Genomic DNA, 19,099 nt, shown 5'->3' with positions numbered 1-19,099 from the left:
GGGGCCTATCCATACGTGTGTCTTACAGGTGGTTATTTTCTGTTGCTAATCTGTCATATCTATTTGATTATTAGACCAGAAAAGAACCTTGAGTTTAGAGAGAAGTTTGTTTCTCCCCCACATAAGCCATTAACCTGATATTTCATAGAGTGTAAACTTTGGAAGTACATCCACTCCACCCTGTCCTGAACGAAGATTTATCAAGTTATCTAAAGAAACATTTTTGGGACTGGATGATTTTATCAATGAAATTTGGAACAATCTACTAATTTAGTTTCTGGATGTAAAGTTTTTATTTACCATCCAAAGGTGGGAATAAAGAGGACACAGCCTTGCATTGTGCATGTAAATTTTCAGGTAAGTTAAGAAAGAACCTGTAGTTCTCCCCCATTTCTTCCTAAGAGGTTTCTATGATGATACCTGGTTCCAGGAGGGAACATCAGCCTATTTGCCTCAGCTTTAGGCCTTAAGGCTCCAAACAGGAGCCTGTTGACCACCCCCACCTGTACATGTCCTGTTGTTTTGGGGTTGTCTTAAGAAACATAACCTGCCAAGTGTGCTGTGCTTTTCCTAAATATCACTCTGCTCCACAATTTTCCAAAACGTTTTATATACCAAATACTACCTCATTGTTCTTCACATTCATTTGTATGCAAATTAACTGAACAGAATAGAAGGTTTAGTAAGTTACCAAAATCCATCCATAAATTTTGTAAGATAAAGATGTCTCCTTAGATCAGTTGTGAAAATGTGCCTTATAAAATAAACTAGAGGCCTGGTGCACAAAAATTTGTGCACCCAGGGGGGTCCCTCAGCCTGGCCTGTGCCCTCTTGCAATCTGGGATCCCTCGGGGGATGACCACCTGCTGGCTTAGGCCCGCTCCCCGGGGGATCGGGCCTAAGCTGGCAGTCATACATCCCTCTGGCAGCCTGGGAGCCCTCGGGGGATGTCCACTTGCAAGCGGGGAGCAGGCCTAAGCTGCAGTTGGACATCCTTAGTGCTGCTGAGGAGGTGGGAGAGGCTCCCACCACCACCGCTGTACTGGCATCTGTCAGCCTGGCTTGTGGCTGAGAAGGGTTCCCCTGGTGGGAGTGCACTGACCACCAGGGGGCAGCTCCTGCATTGAGCATCTGCCTCCTGGTGGTCAGTGTGTGTCATAGTGACCAGTCATTCTGCTGTTAGGGTCAATTTTCATATTACCCTTTTATTATATAGGAGTGCCTGGCCAGCCAGGGTGAGGGGCTGATGGCTATTTGCAGCCAGGCCAAGCCCCCCAGCAGGGACCCTCACCCCTTGAGGGTCTGGCCAGCCTGGGTGAGGGGCTGATGGCTGTTTGTAGGCTGGCCACAGCCCCTTCAGGGTGGGAGTCCCCCATGGGGTGCCTGGCCAGCCTGGGGAGGGGCTGAGGGCCGTTTGCAGGCTGGCCATGGCCCCCAGCCACCCAAGCTCCCAGTGGAGGCTTGCTGGAAGCAGGTATCTGGGATTTATTTAGCTTCTATAGTTGAAACTTTGTTGCCTTTTGTGGAGGCCACTGCTGGCTCAGGGCACGCGGGAAGCTTGGCTTCCTCCTTCGCCTGGGCAACCAAGCCTCCTGCTTGCTCCAGCTCCATGGCTGCTGGCTGCCATCTTGGTTGGGTTAATTTGCATATAGTCGCTCTGATTGACTGGTGGACGTGGCTTATGGCTTAGCAAAGGTACTGTCAATTAGCATCTTTGTCTTTTATTAGTGTAGATGGTGTTGGGACATGGGGCAAACAGTAGGTCACAGATACAGGATGACTAGCAGGATTTTTCCTGATTCGAGAGGCAGGTGGACATTAGTGAACATTTCCTGTGGGACCACTTTTCATGAGCATGTCCTGCAGCTGAACACCAGCATCTGGAGAGCACTGCTTCCCTGTCAGTCTAGTGAGCTGCGTGGTCCCATCTTATAGTCTCTCTGGAGGCAGAGGGAAGGCACTGAGGCTCAGCCTGTCAGCAATGAATGTTCTAAGCTATAATACAGGAGAATTTTGCCTGGCTGGTATTGCTCAGTGGTTAGAGGGTCAGCCCACATGGGAAGAGTCGCAGGTTTGATTCCCAGTCAAGGGCAATACCTGAGTTGCAGGTTTGATCCCCCATGAGTACAGGAGGCAAATAATCGATGTGTCTCCCTCACATTGACTTTTCTCTCTTTTTCCTGCTCCCTTCCTCCCTTCCACTCTTTAAAAGATTAATGGAGAAAATATTCTCAGGTGAGGACTAACCAAAAAGAAAAAAAAGGATTTTTTCCAAGGTACAAAATGAAAATCCTGAGAAATCTGTTCTGTGTTCAAAAGAACATTGCTTATAAATGTTAGAACCAGGCTCAGGTAGATTCCAGGGACTCCAAGCTTTAGGGGTTCCCTTTCTCAGAACTGCTGGGATTGCACATGAAGAGGTGCAGATTATGAAAGGAGCCACTTTGGGTTAAACAATTAGGAAGAATTTTTATTCTCTTTAGACTAAGAGACCAGGCTTGGTGAGCAAAGGAAAAACTTGTGTTGTCATCACAACAGTCTAGCTTATCATTTATAAACTAGAGGTCCATGCATGAAATTTGTGCACTGGGGGGGGGGGGTGTCCCCTCAGCCCGGCCTGCTCCCTCTTGCAGTCCAGGAGCCCTCCGGAGATGTCCTACTGAGGGACCTAAGCTGTCAGTTGGACATCCTTAGCACTACTGCGGAGGTGGGAGAGGCTCCCGCCACCACTGCTGCACTCAGTGGTGAGCCCATCTTCTGGTTGAGTGGCATGCCCCCTGTGGGAGCACACTGACCACCAGGGGGCAGCTCCTTCATTGAGCTTCTATCTCCTGGTGGTCAGTGCATATCATAGCGACCAGTTGTTCTGCCATTTGGTCAATTTGCATATTAGCCTTTTATTATAGGACTAGAAGCCCATTGAACAAAGATTCGCGCAATAGGCCTTCCTTCCCCTGGCTGCCGGCACCGGTTTTCCTCCGGCACCCGGGACCCAGGCCTTTGGTCTGGCTGCAGAGAGGCTTGGCTTCTCTGCTGCGGCTGCAGTGGAGAAGCCAAGCCTCTTCAATCTTCAGTCTTTGCTCCATGCCTGCGTATGCAAATTAACCGCCATCTTTGTTGGGTTAATTTGCATAGTTGCTCTGATTGGCTGGTGGGTGTAGCGGAGTGACACCAATTTGCATGTGTCTCTTTTATTAGTGTAGATTATCCCATGTTTTCCTCTAGAACATTTTTCCTAAAATGAAAATAGCTTTGTGTGTGCAGTTTACTTAAGCAATAAAATACAGAGTTAATTCAAAATTCTACCCTGAGTTAAAAAAACTGCTATCATTTTAAGTATATCCCCGTTCAGACATCTCTACATGTGCACATTTTCTTTCTTCTGTTTTCTCTCTATTTAATTTACTATTTTAGATTTTAATATGGCTGCAAAAAATGTAAATTTTCAACTTTTATTCCTAATATGTGCATTTATGAGTGAACATTTTTTTATAAGTTTTGGTATGTGATATTATCATTCAGTTCAACTTATTTTTTAACTTGAATTGTGATGTATTTTTTGGGTTAGACATGTATTTCACAACTTTTAAATATAAGGAGTTTCTAGGTACCTCTGTTCCTGATTTCTGGATTAACTACAATGACAACAAGAAACATATTGTATATAATTTCAGTTCTTTGAAGTTAGTTGAAACCTGCTTCATAGTCCAGCAGGTTCACTTAAAAAATAATTGAAGTGCTCCTCTGCTGCCATCTCGTGTGCATCTTGGGAGCAGCACCTCAGTGCAGGTGAGCAGGACAAGGGGGTGGCTATAGTGCAGCATTTCTAAGTGCTGAATGAAATGCTATTTAGGAGTGTGTTTCAGAACTTTTAAAACTAGTAACTTTCCTATCATCAACAAATGACAAGTGCTGGCAAGGATGTGGAGAAAAAGGAACCCTTGTGCACTGCTGGTAGGAATGCAGCCACTGTGGAAAACAGTATGGAGTTTCCTCAAAAACTTAAATATGGAACTCCCATTTGACCCTGTAATCTCACTTCTAGGACTATATCCCAAGAAATCAGAAACACCAAGCAGAAAAATTATATGTACCCAGCACAATTACAATAGCTAAGATTTGGCAACAGCTAAGTGCCCATCAGCAGATGAATGGATTAAAAAACTATGGTACACTTACATAATGGAATACTATGCAGCTGTAAAAAAAGAAATAACTCTTACTATTCACAGTAGCATGGAGGGACCTGAAGAGCATTATGCTGAGCTAAATAGGCCAGTCAGAGAAAGATAAATATCACACAATCTCACTCATTTGTGGAATCTAATGAACAAAATAAACTAATGAACAAAAATAAATCCAGAGACAGAGAAGCATCAAACAGACCGTCAAACCTCAGAGGGAAGACAAGGGAGGGTGGGGGCAGGGGAGAGATCAACCAAAGGACTTGTATGCATGTGCAACTTTGGAATAACATCTTCATGCCTTTAGCAGGAAAGGTTGTTGGGCACAGTGGGTTATCTGAATGTTGAATGCAGTTTGCTGCTGAGGTTGTTGAAGTGTTTTCCATCCTCACTGAAGTCTTTGTGTGAGGCTATTGGTTCTGAAAGAGGTGTGCTCTGTCTCTGAAGGAGAGAGGTGTATTAAATTTATTATGATTATAAATGTACCTAGTTTCCCTTGTAGCTCTCTTATATGTACTTTGATTTCATGTTATGAAGTGTTTGTGAATTTGAATATTCCTGGTAAAATGAAATTATTGATATGAAGTGCTCTTTATTTATAGTAATGCTTTTTGCCTTCAAGTCTTCTGTGTTATCATATACTTTTTATTTGGCTTATGTTTGCTTAATATATTTTTTCCATTCTTTCACTTTTGATAACTTTGTACCCTTGGGTTTTCAGTAGCTTTCAGTTTTTATATTAGTTATGAGTAAAATGAGTGGATTTTGGTTCAGTATTTTTCCCCATTCAGTTCTTCCAACATTCTTTATTATATAATGCATATTTTCCCACTGACCTAAGGAGATATTTTTATTTTACCAAATTTCCATATGTATTTGAGTCTATTACTGGACTTTGTTTTCTGTTCCATCAGTTTATCTATTTTCAGGACATTGCCCAAGTTTTTAAATTACTGTAGCTTATAACACAATACATTGTTCTATCTGGTTGGGATAGTTTTTACTCATTTATTTGTTTTTCTCAGAATTCTATTTAAAAATATTTTTATTAATTTCAGAGAGAAAGGGAAAGGGAGACAGAAACATCAATGATGAGAGAGCTGTCTCCTGCATGCTCCCCACTGGGGAGATCAAGCCTGCAACCAGGGCATGTGCCCTAACCAGGAATCGAACTGTAACCTCCTGATACATGGGTCAACCACTGAGCCATGCTGGCTAGGCCAGAATTTTCTTTTACATTTTTCATTTTAACATGTGAACTTAAATGAGCTTGTTTTGGTCTTAAAAATCTTGCTGGTATTTTAATCAAATCATAATAAATTTATAACCAACATTGGGAGATTGACATCATTATGATTTTTCTTCCCAAGAATATGATGTTACTGTCCAGTTGTTCAAGGTCTGTTATTGGGTAGCATTTTACAGTTTTATTTATACAGATTGTGGATCATTCCTAGGCATCTTATGTGTTTTGTTGCCTTTGTACATTTTCTTTGATTATATACTTCATGTACTGTTTTAAAGGATATGTATTTATATGCATGTTATCTCTCCCCTCCTTTCTGAAATAAATAACAAGATATTAAATAAGTAAGATTATTGATTGTTAGTAAAAAAAATCGATATGAACTTTTGTTTCTTCACCATATAAGCAAGTATTCAGACATTTTGGGAGTACGTGTCCATCACCATTTTCTGAACCAAGATTTTAAAAAATATATGGTAATATTGATTTTCAGAGAGAGAGGAAGGGAAAGGGAGAGAGAGACTGAAACACCAATGAGATAGAGCTATCACTTCAATTGGCAGCCTCCTGCATGCCCCCTTCTGGGGATTGAGCCCACAACCCTGGCATGTGCCCTGACCAGGAATCGAACCAGCGACCTCTTGGTGCCTGAGAGAATACTCAATCCACTGAGCCACACCAGCCAGGCTGAACTAAGATTTAACAATTAAACTAAAGTAACTTATTCTCAACTGAATGATTATGTCAATGAATGTGGAACAATCTACTAATTTATCTGTGGATGTAAAACTTTTATTTAAAGTTTCAAAGGTGGGAGCGCAGCGTTGGACCTGTAAGGATATAAGCCGTTTGAGGAAGAGGGTGGGCAGACCACCTTGGACAGCGCCAAAAGTGGTGGTGCTGAGTAGAGGTAAGAAAGAGGTGGCCAGCCAGTTCATTTGGCTGCAGCTGGCCACCAGGTAAGATGCGTTCTCATCCCTCTCTGAGAGGCGGCCCATTCTATCCAGTTCGGTCAACATGGATTTCAGGGAAATTCTCATGATAGCTTCTAAAGGACAAGGAACCAACAGCACACTGAAAAGGTATAATTTGGCAGTGGGTCCTGCCAAAAAGACCCAAAAGTTAAGGGTGTCCAATCAGCAGTGTGCAAGCTTTTCTCAAAAGAAAAGAGGAGGAGCTCAGAAGAAAAGCCATAGAGGAAAAGGAGAGAAGAAGAACTACTCAAAAAGTGAATTGAGCTAAAACCTGACAAGAAAGCAAGAGCTATGGCCAAGAGGACAAAGGACAATTTACATGGTTAAATGGGATTCCTGTTGAGGAAAAGTCAAAGAAAAGACAGGCAATGGAAAGCCAATACTAGTCAGGGAATAGACCAAGAGTATGAGATGGAAGAAGAGGAAGAATTCTTAGAATACAATCAGGCAGCATCAGAGCAGGAGTATGAAGAAGAGCAAGAACCTCCTCCCAAAGTTGAAAATAAACCAAAGGTCCCCCTTAAAAGTGCCCCACCATCATGACTTCACTGACCTACTCAGGCTGGCTGAGAAAAAGCAGTACGAACCAGTGGAAATCAAGGTAGTGAATAAAACCAGAAAAGTGGCCTATGACTGCACAAGAACTTAGGGAGGGAAGGAAGACATACGAAAAAGGAACCTGAGGCAGATGCAGGACTGCCTCTGACCAAAAAGGTGCCCTCTCAGACAGAAGGTATGGGCACGAAACCTAGCAGAGTTTCTGGGGACAAGCATCCTTCCCCAAGGGCACTGCCCTTCCTCGCGCTGAGAAGAAATCTAGACCCAGCACAGCTAATAAGAAACATTTAGGTTTGTTTTCATCCAAATCCATGCCAGGAGAGAGGCCCAAAGTAGAATCTAGCAACTGCTCCCAACCCTCGTTTTGGGAGGACCATGACAGGCCCGTTTTCAATGGGACTGAAAAGACCCACTCGAGCACCTATTCACCAAGTGTTCCAAAGGCTTCTGCTAACGGGACTCAGAAATCTGTTACTGAGCACAAAGCCAAAAGTCTCCTCCCCATCCTAGCCATTCCAGACCTGGACCCGTGGTCACCCCACATAAGGCTAAGAGTCCAGGTGTCAGGCAGCCAGGCAGTTCCAGCCTAGCTCCTGGGCAGCCCAGCACAGGGAGTGTTTGACCTACAGTTAGTTCTGGCTCCATGCCCAGGTGCCAGGATGGCAGCCCCAGCTCAGGACCTAAGCGATCAATCAGTGGGGCCAAGAGGCCAGCCAGTGACTCAAATCCTCCTGGAAGGACAGGGGGCTCTGGATGACCCATCAGTGGCTCAGGTGGTTCTGGGAAGTCAGAGGTCAGTTCTGGTGGCCCTAGGTGGCCTGTGCACCGTCCACATGACCGATGACCAGTGAGTGGCTCAATGCCCCCCAGCCCCCGGGAGGTCAGTCAGTGGCTCTGGGGGATCAGTAAGTGGCTCAGTTCCAGCTGGATGGCCTATCAGCAGTTCAGGCCCTGGAAGACCAGTGAGCAGCTTGGGACCTGGGTGAAGAGTTAGTAGCTCAGATCCTCCCCATAAGCCCAAATGCACTTTTGTCTCAGAAACAGTATCTTCTAAGAATATCATTACCCAGCCCAGCAATGGACAGATGGATGGAATGAAGCCTTCCTTAGTTGGCTGCAGATCTGCCCAAGGTCCTGAAAAGTTTCCCTTCCCTAGAGATTACAAAAGACCGTGAGAATGTGAAGAGGAGGAACATGAGGACTATGACTCCGAAATGGAAGATTTTATCGAAGATGAAGGAGAATCTCGGGAAAAAATATCCAAGCACATTCTTTGGCTATGACCGAAAAAAATACAAAGATGAAAGTGATTATGCCTTATGTTACATAGAGAGAAGTTGGAGAGAACAGCAGAAGGAAGAAGCAAAGAGTTTAAGACCCGGTATGTAAGAGGACTTTGAGGGAATGAGACGGGAGGAAGAAGCAACGAAATGCAGAGAGGTCAAGAAGCTGAAAAGATGTTAGCTGCTGTTTTTATTTTTGTGAAACTCTGGAGACACTCTACTGCAAAGAAGTCCTGCCTTCGGACTGAAGAAGCCCATTATCACTTTAGATTTATACTTGGGACCTCACGGACAAGGAATGGATACTATATATTTTGAGCGTAAAGTATTTTCAAATACCTCCCGGGGTAAAAGCTGTAGTGCAGATGACATAACTGCTCACAGGTGCTGGCCTTGATCCTGATGAGCTATGCACTGTAATGTGGGCCCACTCAACAGTCAGCCAATCTTCTTTTGTTCCTTTGCTATTTTAAAAAGGAAAAAAGATTGCCTCTTGACTTCCATAATTCTGTTGATGGGTGAGTAGGGCAATGGCCGGCTCCCAATCAAACTTATTTTGTCTTTTTATGAGGAATCTGGCCCTTCCATGAATGTTGTCAGGAATAAAGTCACCTGTTCTAATCTATATGTTTAGAGTGAGAACTTGAAAATGTAGAGTAGGCTTTATAATTATATGGATGTCATCTCTATGGCTTTGAAGTAAAAAGTAGAATAAATTATATTGTATTTTATATTCATGGATTGGATGCTGAGAATTCTTATTCACTGATTTAGGTGTTTAGGCAATTAATCAAAAAAATTTCAAGTTAAAAAACAAGTTATTCCATTTGGTGTAAGAATATTCTTTTCCAAATTTTTCTTTCAGATTTATTGTAAAATAGATAATGATACTGTGCTGATTTTATTTAAAAAGTCATTTTATATTGTAGAAAAAATATACTATTCAAAGATTAGAGTTGAAAGAGTAATGGTTTAAAAAATAAGCAAGTGACTTGTAAGTCTTCTCTTACTCCCCCACTATAAAGATATTTTGGAATCCAAAGCGCCCTTGTATCTTGTGATGTTAATGACTTTGCATTTTTATCTTAAAATTCCTTAGCAATTAATGACAAAACCCAAACACTAAATTCATGTGTATCAAGAGGAAATAAATATATAAAGTTTAAAAGGTGGGAATGAAGAGTACCAAAATTTTGCATGGGGAATACTGATTTTAAGCTCATTGTTAAGAAATAAAAATGAGAATGACCCTACAGTTGTCTCCCATTCCTTTCTAAAAGATTTAGTTGGAAAAAAACTGGTGTAGGAAGGGAACTTTACCAGGAGTTTCTCTAATTTTTTAAAATCCTTTATTGTTTAAAGTATTACATATGTCTTCTTTTTCCTCCATTGAACTCTCCTCGGCTGCTCCCACCCCCAAACACATGCCCTCACTCCCTACTGTCTGTGTTCATTGGTTATGCTTATATGAACACATACAAGTTCTTTGGTTGATCTCTTACCCCACCCTCGCACCTTCCCCTGCCTTCCCTCTGAGGTTGGATGGTCTGTTCGATGCTTTTAAGTCTCTGGATCTATTTTTATTAATCAGTTTATGTTGTTCATTATATTCCACAAATGAGTTAGATTATGTGATATTTATCTTTCTCTAACTGACATATTTCGCTTAGCATAATGCTCTTTAGGACCATCCATGCTGTTGCGAATGGTAGGAGTTCCTTTCTAAAGCAGTGTAGATGTACCATTGTGTAGATGTACCACAGTTTTTTAATCCACTCATCTGCTGATGGGCATTTAGGCTGTTTCCAATTCTTAGCTATGGTAAAGTGTGCTACTATGAGCATAGGTGTGCATACATCCTTTCTGATTTGTGTTTCTAGTTTCTTGGGATATATTCCTAGAAGTGGGATTACTGAGTCAAATGGGAATTCCATATTTAGTTTTTTGAGAAAACTCCATACTGTTCTTTACAGTGGCTGCACCAGTCTGCATTCCCACCAGAAATGCACAAGGGTTCCTTTTTCTCCGCATTCTCTCCAGCACTTGTCATTTGTTGATTTGTTGATAGCCATTCTGACAGGTATGAGATGGTACCACATTGTTATTTTGATTTGCATCTCTCAGATAATGGTGACTTTGAGCATGTTTTCAAATGTCTCTTGGCCTTCCTTATGTTCTCTTTCAAAAAGTATCTATTTAGGTCCTGTGCCCATTTTTTGATTGGGTTGTTTATCTTCCTTTTGTTAAGTTGTATGAATTCCCTGTAAATGTTGGAGATTAAACGCTTTTCGGAGATAACTTTGGCGAATATGTTCTTCCATGCAGTGGGCTTTCTTGTTGTTTTGTTGATGGTTTCTTTTGCTGTGCAGAAGCTTTTTATTTTGATGTAGTCCCATTCGTTTATTTTCTCTTTAGTTTCCATTGCCCTAGGAGTTGTATTGGTGAAGATATTGCTTTGGCACATGTCTGAAATTTTGCTGCCTATGGGGTCTTCTAAGATTTTTATAGTTTCCCATCTCCCATTTAAGTCCTTTATCCATTTTCACTTTATTTTTGTGTATGGTGTAACTTGGTGGTCTAGTTTCATTTTTTTTCATGTATCTGTCTAATTTTCCCAACACCATTTATTGAAGAGACTTTCTTGACTTCATTGTTTGCTCTTACCTCCTTTGTCAAATATTAATTAAGTGTAGTGGTTTGGGTCAATTTCTGGGTTCTCTGTTCTATTCCATTAATTGATATGTCTATTCTTGTGCCAGTACCAGGCAGTTTTGAGAACAGTGGCTTTGTAATACAGCTTGATATCTGGTATTGAGATCTCTCCTACTTTGTTCTTCTTTCTCAGGATTGCCACAGCTATTTGGGATCCTTTTTTTATTCCAGATGAATTTTTGGAGAGTTTGTTCTAGGTCTTTGAAATATACTCTTGGTATTTTAATGGGGAGTGCATTGAATCTATAGATTGCGTTGGGTAGTATGGACATTTTAATGATGTTGATTCTACCAATCCATGAACATGGTATGTTCTCCCATCTGTTTATGTCTTCCTTTATCTCTCTATCTCTTTTTTTAAAATATATTTTATTGATTTTTTACAGAGAGGAAGGGAGAGAGATAGAGAGTTAGAAACATCGATGAGAGAGAAACATCGATCAGCTGCCTCCTGCACATCTCCTACTGGGGATGTGCCCGCAACCTAGGTACATGCCCTTGACCGGAATCGAACCCGGGACCCTTCAGTCCACAGGCTGACGCTCTATCCACTGAGCAAAACCGGTTTCGGCTCTCTATCTCTTTTTCAACATTCTGTAGTTTTATGAGTAGAGGTCTTTTACCTCCTTAGTTAAGTTTATTCCTAGGTATCTTAATTTTTTTGTGTGCAATAGTAAGTGGGATTGTTTTTTTAATCCCTCTTTCTGTAAATTCACTTTTGGTGTATAAACGTGCCATAGAATAGTGCTCAGCGTGCCTTCGAGCCCGGTGATTTCCCAGCGTTCAGATCCTCGGACTTTCCTCACAGCATAGCCCCCAAACGTCAGTCCCTCGCTCCCACCTCAAATGAAGAAACCGAAACTGCCTCCAGCCCCAAGCCAGAGAAGAAGCCGACCCTTAGGATGTGCCAAAGGGAGAAAAAGAACAGCACGAAGCGATTGAACATATTGATGAAGTATAAAATGAAATAGACAGACTTAATGAATAAGCCAGCAAGGAGATTTTGAAAGTAGAACAGAAATATAATAACTCTGCCAACCATTTTTTCAGAAGAGGTCAGAATTGATTGCCAAAATCCCACATTTTGGGGTAACAACATTTTTCAACCATCCACAAGTGTCTGCACTGCTTGGGGAAGAGGATGAAGAAGTGCTACATTATTTGACAAGAGTTAAAGTGACAGAATTTGAAGATATTAAATCAGGTTACAGAATAGATTTTTATTTTGATGAAAATCCTTACTTTGAAAATAAAGTTTGACCCAAAGAGTTTCATCTGAGTGAGAGTGGTGATCCATCTTCAAAGTTCACTGAAATCAAATGGAAATCTATAAAGGATTTGATGAAACATTCATGTCAAACACAGAATAAAGCCAGCAGGAAGAGACAGCATGAGGAACCAGAAAGCTTCTTTACCTGGTTACTGACCATTCTGATGCAGGTGCAGATGAGTTAGGAGAAGTCATCAAAGATGACATTTGGCCAAATCCATTACAGTACTACTTGGTTCCTGACATGGATGATGAAGAAGGGGAAGGGAAGAAGAAGATGATAATGATGATGATGATGAGGGGGAAGAAGGAGAGGAAGATGAAGGAGAAGATGACTAATGAACACTGATGGGTCCCAACCTTTTTAAATTTTTTCCAGTCCCTGGGAGCAAGTTGCAGTCTATTTATTCTTTTTCTTCCCCCTCCCCTTGTGCTCAGTCGCCCTGTTTTTGAGGTCTCTTTTCTCTCCTTTAGACCATCTTTACACCATGGTTCTCACCTTCTTTGGAGGGAGGGTGTACCTTGAGCAGAATACAGTGGGAAAAGAATCTTTGCCCCTTTCTGTTCCAAATTCATTTTTATCCTTTCCTGTCTCAAGAAAAACTTAATGGAATCAACACCACTGTGCTCTGTGGGAAAAAAGGAAAACCTTCGCTCCCTTAGCTCTGCTGGGAGCTGGAGGTTGCTAGGCCCCTGTGTAGTATTGCATAGAATTCTAGCTTTTTCTCCTCCTTTCTCTGTATATTGGGCTCAGAGATTACACTGTGTCTCTGCAAATATGGACAGTTAGCATTTATCTGTCTACTTTCTCTTGTTTAAAAAAAGAGAAAAAAATTTAAAAAGGGGGGGGTGGTTCAGCGAAGGGGGATTTGAGATGTTTGGGTGGGTTAAGTGGGCATTTTGAAAACATGGCTTCTACTTTGGCATGTTTAATTGTGATATTAAACAGGCATCATTGCAGTCTAAGATGACACTTTTAAAATAGAATTCCCTCCTAATGATTACTTGAACCCTGCCACTCGATGGGAGAATAAGCAGAACCTGTAGGATGTTATTTGGAATTGACTTTTCTCTATTGTAATTTTGTTCCTGTTTATTTTAAAATTTTCTTTTTATTTCACTGGAAAGGAAAGATAATGCTCAATTTTAAACATTAAAAGTTGGCCCTAACTGGTTTGGCTCAGTGGAAAGAGCATCGGTCTGTGGACTGAAAGCTTCCAGGTTCGATTCCCGTCAAGGGCATATACCTTGGTTGTGGGCACATCCCCAGTAGGAGGTGTGCAGGAGGCAGCTGATTGATGTTTCTTTCTCATCGACAGTCAAACTCTCTATCCTCCCTTTCTCTCTGTAAAAAAATCAATAAAATATATTTTTAAAAAGTTTACAAGTTGCTTTGTTACAATAAAACTAAATGTGTACAAAAATGCCATAGATTTCCTGGCATTGATTTTGTATCCTACTACATTGCCAAATTCATTTATTAAGTCTAATAACTTTTTGATGGAGTCTTTAGGGTTTTCTATGTACAGTATCATGCCATCTGCAAATAAGGACAATTTTACTTCTTCTTTTCCAATTTGGATGCTATTTACTTCTTCTTGTCTGATCGCTATGGCTAGCACTTCCGGTACTATGTTGAACAGGAGTGGTGAAAATGGCCATTCCTGTCTTGTTCCTGTTCTTAGAGGAAATGGTTTTAGTTTTTGCCCATTGAGTATGATGTTGGCTGTAGGTTTGTCATATAAGGCTTTTATTATGTTGAGGTATGACCCTTCTACTCCCACTTTGCTGAGCATTTTTATCAGAAAAGGGTGTTGGTCTTTGTCAAATCCCTTTTTTGCATCAATTGATATGATTATGTGATTTTTTGTCTCTCAATTTATAAACAAATTGATGTATCACTTTACTGATTTGTGGATATTGTACCAGCCTCGCATCCCTGGAATAAATCTCACTAATCTCACTTGGTCATGGTGTATGATCTTTCTAATGTAATGCTAGATCCAGTTTGCTAGAATTTTGTTGAGGATTTTAGCATCTATATTCATAGGGATATTGGCCTGTAATTCTCTCTTTTTTTTTTTTGAGTTAAAGATAAGGTGTTTTTATTTTCTTTTTCTTTTTTTTTAATTATTAGTTAAGGTATTACAAATGTGTCCTCATCCCCCCCATTAACCCCCAACCTCCCCCGCACACACAAACTCATGCTCCCATCCCCCTGTTGTCCATGTCCATTGGTTTGGCTTATATACATGTATACAAGTCCTTCGGTTGATCTCTTCCCCTTACCCCCGCCCTCCCCTACTTTCCTTCTGGGGATTGATAGCCTGATCGCTGTTTCTCAGTCTTTGGGTCTGTCCCATTTCATCAGTCTATGTTGTTCTCTATAATCCACAAATGAGTGAGATCATGTGGTATTTATCTTTCTCTGACTGGCTTATTTCACTTAGCATAATGCTCTCCAGTTCCATCCATGCTGTTGCAAAAGGCAAGAGTTCCTTTTTTTTTTTTTTACCGCAGCATAGTATTCCATTGTGTATATGTACCACAGTTTTCTAATCCACTCATCTGCTGATGGGCACCTAGGCTGTTTCCAAATCTTAGCTATGGTGAATTGTGCTGCTATGAACATAGGGGTGCATATATCCTTTCTGATTGGCGTTTCTGCTTTCTTGGGATATATTCCTAGAAGTGGGATCACTGGGTCAAATGGGAGTTCCATTTTTAGTCTTCTGAGGTAGCTCCATACTGTTCTCCACAGTGGCTGCACCAGTCTGCATTCCCACCAGCAGTGCAGAAGGGTTCCTTTTTCTCCACATCCTCTCCAACACTTGTTGTTTGTTGATTTGTTGATGATAGCCATTCTGACAGGTGTGAGATGATAACGCATTGTCGTTTTGATTTGCATCTCTCGTATAATTAGTGACTTTGAGCAGGTTTTCATATGTCTTTCGGCCTTCTGTCCTCTTTCGAAAAGTGTCTATCTAGGTCCATTGCCCATTTATTTATTGGATTGTTTATCTTCCTTTTGTTAAGTTTCATGAGATCCCTGTAAATGTTGGAAATTAAACCCTTATCGGTGGTATCATTGGCAAATATGTTCTCCCATGTAGTAGGTCTTCTTGTTGTTTTGTTGATGGTTTCCTTTGCTGTGCAAAAGCTTTTTATTTTGATGTAGTCCCATTTGTTTATTTTCTCTTTAGTTTCCATTGCCCTAGGAGCATTATCAGAGAAGAAATTTCTTCGGCATATGTTTGCGATTTCGCTGCCTGTGGATTCCTCTAGTATTTTTATGGTTTCCTGTCTTACGTTTAAGTCTTTTATCAATTTTGAGTTTATTTTTGTGTATGGTGTGAGTTGGTGATCTAGTTTCATCCTTTTGCATGTATCTGTCCAATTTTCCCAACACCATTTATTGAAAAGACTGTCTTGACTCCATTGTATGCTCTTGCCTCCTTTGTCAAATATTAATTGGGCATAGTGGTTTGGGTTGATTTCTGGGGTCTCTATTCTATTCCATTGATCTATATGTCTGTTCTTGTGCCAGTACCAAGCTGTTTTAAGAACAGTGGCTTTGTAATACAGTTTGATATCTGGTATTGAGATCCCACCTACTTTGTTCTTTCTCAGGATTGCTGCAGCTATTCGGGGTCTTTTTTTATTCCAGATGAATTTTTGGAATGTTCGTTCTAGATTTGTGAAAAATGCCGTTGGTAATTTAATGGGGATTGCATTGAATCTATAAATTGCTTTGGGTAGTATGGACATTTTGATGATGTTGATTCTACCAATTCATGAACATGGTATATTCTTCCATCTGTTTATGTCTTCCTCTATCTCTTTTTTCAGTGTCCTGTAGTTTTCAGCATATACGTCTTTTACCTCCTTAGTTAAGTTTATTCCTAGGTATTTTAATTTTTTTGGTGCAATGGTAAATGGGATTGCTTCTGTAGTTTCACTTTCTGTAAGTTCAGTATTGGTGTAAAGAAATGCCATGGATTTCTTAGCATTAATTTTGTATCCTGCTACATTGCCGAATTCATTTATTAAGTCTAATAATTTTTTGATGGAGTCTTTAGGGTTCTGTATGTACAGTATCATGTCATCTGCAAATAAGGACAGTTTTACTTCTTCGTTTCCAATCTGGATGCCTTTTATTTCTTCTTCGTGTCTGATCGCAACGGCTAGTACTTCCAGTACTATGTTGAACAGGAGTGGTGAGAGGGGGCATCCCTGTCTTGTTCCTGTTTTTAGGGGGAATGGTTTTAGTTTTTGCCCATTGATTATGATGTTGGCTGTGGGTTTGTCATATATGGCTTTTATTATGTTGAGATATGATCCCTCAATTCCTATCTTGCTGAGAGTTTTTATCAAGAAGGGGTGTTGGATTTTGTCAAATGCTTTTTCTGCATCAATTGATATGACTATGTGGTTTTTTTCTCTCAATTTGTTTATGTGATGTATCACGTTTATTGATTTGTGGATATTGTACCATCCTTGCATCCCTGGGATAAATCCTACTTGGTCATGGTGTATGATCTTTTTGATGTACTGCTGGATCCGATTTGCTAGGATTTTGTTGAGGATTTTGGCATCTATGTTCATGAGGGATATTGGCCTATAATTCTCTTTCATTGTATTGTCTTTATCTGGTTTTGGGATTAGGGTGATATTGGCTTCATAGAATGAGCTGGGAAGTGTTCCTTCCTCTTGGATCTTTTGACATAGTCTGAGGAGGATAGGTTTTAGGTCTTCCTTGAATGTTTGGTAAAACTCACCTGTGAAGCCATCTGGCCCCGGGCTTTTGTTTGCTGGAAGCTTTTTGATTACTGCTTCGATTTCCTCCATAGTTATTGGCCTATTGAGATTTTTAGATTCTTCCTGGTTAAGTTTTGGAAGGTTGTATTTATCTAGGAATGTGTCCATTTCCTCCAGGTTGTCTAGTGTGTTGGAGTAGAGTTGTTCATAGTATTTTCTAACAATCCTTTGTATTTCTATGGGGCCTGTTGTTATTTCTCCTCTTTCATTTCTGATTTTGTTTATTTGGGTCCTCTCTCTTTGCTTCTTGGTGAGCCTGGCTAGAGGTGTATCAATCTTGTTTATCCTTTCAAAGAACCAGCTCTTGGTTTTGTTGATCTTTTGTATTGTTTTTTTTTTTTTGGTCTCTATGTCATTTATCTCCACTATGATCTTTGTTATTTCCTTCCTTCTGCTTACAGTGGGCCTTTTTTGTTGCTCTCTTCCTAACTCTTCGAGTTGTAGAGTTAGGTCATTTATTCTCATTGTTTCTTGTTTCTTACAGTAGGCTTGTAGAGCTATGAACTTTCCTCTCAAGACTGCTTTTGCTGTGTCCCATAGTTTTTGGATTGTTGTGTTTTCATTGTCATTTGTTGCCATGATGTTTTTTATTTCTTCTTTGATCTCATTGGTAACCCAGTCATTGTTTAATAGCATGCTATTTAGTCTCCATGTGTTTGATTTTTTTGGATTGTTTTTGTTGTAGTTGATTTCCAGTTTTATGCCTTTGTGGTCTGAGAAGATGCTTGAGATGATTTCAATTTTCTTGAATTTGAAGAGACTTTGTCTGTGACCCAATATATGGTCTATCTTCGAAGATGACAAATGTGCACCTGAGGAGAATGTATATTCTGTGGCTTTGGGGTGAAATGTTCTGAAGATGTCAATTAATTCCATCTGATCTAGTGAGTCATTTAGGATTGATGTTTCTTTGCTGAGTTTCTGTTTAGAGGATTTGTCCAGTGGAGATAATGGGGTGTTAACGTCCCCTACTATGATTGTATTGCTGTCAATCTCTCCCTTGATCTCCTCCAGAAGATTTCTTACGTATTTGGGTGCTCCTATATTGGGTGCATATATATTTACCAGAGTTATTTCTTCTTGTTGGACTGCTCCCTTTAGTATTATGAAGTGGCCTTCTTGATCTCTTTTTATGTCCTTCACTTTGAGATCTAATTTGTCAGATATAAGTATTGCTACCCCGGCTTTTTTTTCACTTCCATTGGCCTGAAAAACCTTTTTCCATCCCTTCACCATCAGTCTGTGTGTGTCTTTTTTTCTGAGGTGGGTTTCCTGTAGACAGCAGATATATGGGTCATGTTTTCTTATCCACACATTTACCCTATGCCTTTTGACTGGGGAATTTAATCCATTTACATTTAAAGTTATTATTGATAGAAACTTGTTAGTCGCCATTTTTGTTCTTTACCGCTGCATTCCTTCTTTGTTTCCTGTTTTTTCTATTTACAGCAGACCCTTTAGCATTTCTTGCATTGCTGGTTTGGTTGTAATAAACTCCCGTAGACCGTTTTTGTCTGTGAAGCTCCTGATTTGACCCTCAATTGTGATTGATAGCCTCGCTGGGTATAGTATTCTTGGATTCAGACCCTTCCTTTGCATTACTTTGTATATTTCATTCCATTCCCTTCTTGCCTGATGTGTTTCTGTTGAGAAATCGGTTGCTAGTCTGATGGGGGATCCTTTGTAGGTAACTTTCTGTCTCTCTCTGGCTGCTTTTAAGATTCTTGCTTTGTCGTTGGTGTTTGCCAATTTAATTATTATGTGCCTTGGTGTCGGTCTTTTCGGGTTCATTTTGTTTGGGACTCTGTGAGCTTCTTGGATTTGTGTGAGTTTTTTCCTCCCTATATCAGGGAAATTTTCTGTTACTATTTTTTCAAACAGGTTTTCTATTCCTTGCTCAGTTTCCTCTCCTTCTGGCACCCCTATTATTCGGATGTTGTTTTGTTTAGCATTGTCCCAGAGTTCTCTTAGGCTCTCCTCCTCCTTTTTAATTTTTTTTTCTAGAAGCTGCTCTGTTTGGGTATTTTTTTCTACCTTGTCTTCTAGCTCGCTGA

The 19,099-nt window shown here is 40.5% G+C and overlaps 2 pseudogenes; both read left to right on the top strand.

Annotated features, from left to right (window-relative positions):
* Positions 1-6,447: 6,447 nt before the first annotated feature.
* LOC132232541 (protein SPT2 homolog) lies at positions 6,448-8,426 on the top strand (annotated as a pseudogene).
* A 2,128-nt stretch (positions 8,427-10,554) lies between these two features.
* LOC132232540 (protein SET-like) lies at positions 10,555-12,989 on the top strand (annotated as a pseudogene).
* The last annotated feature ends 6,110 nt before the right edge of the window (positions 12,990-19,099 follow it).

Source organism: Myotis daubentonii, chromosome 4 (genome assembly GCF_963259705.1).
Source record: "Myotis daubentonii chromosome 4, mMyoDau2.1, whole genome shotgun sequence".
NCBI lineage: Eukaryota > Metazoa > Chordata > Mammalia > Chiroptera > Vespertilionidae > Myotis > Myotis daubentonii.
This window is presented reverse-complemented; position numbering and strand designations above follow the sequence as displayed.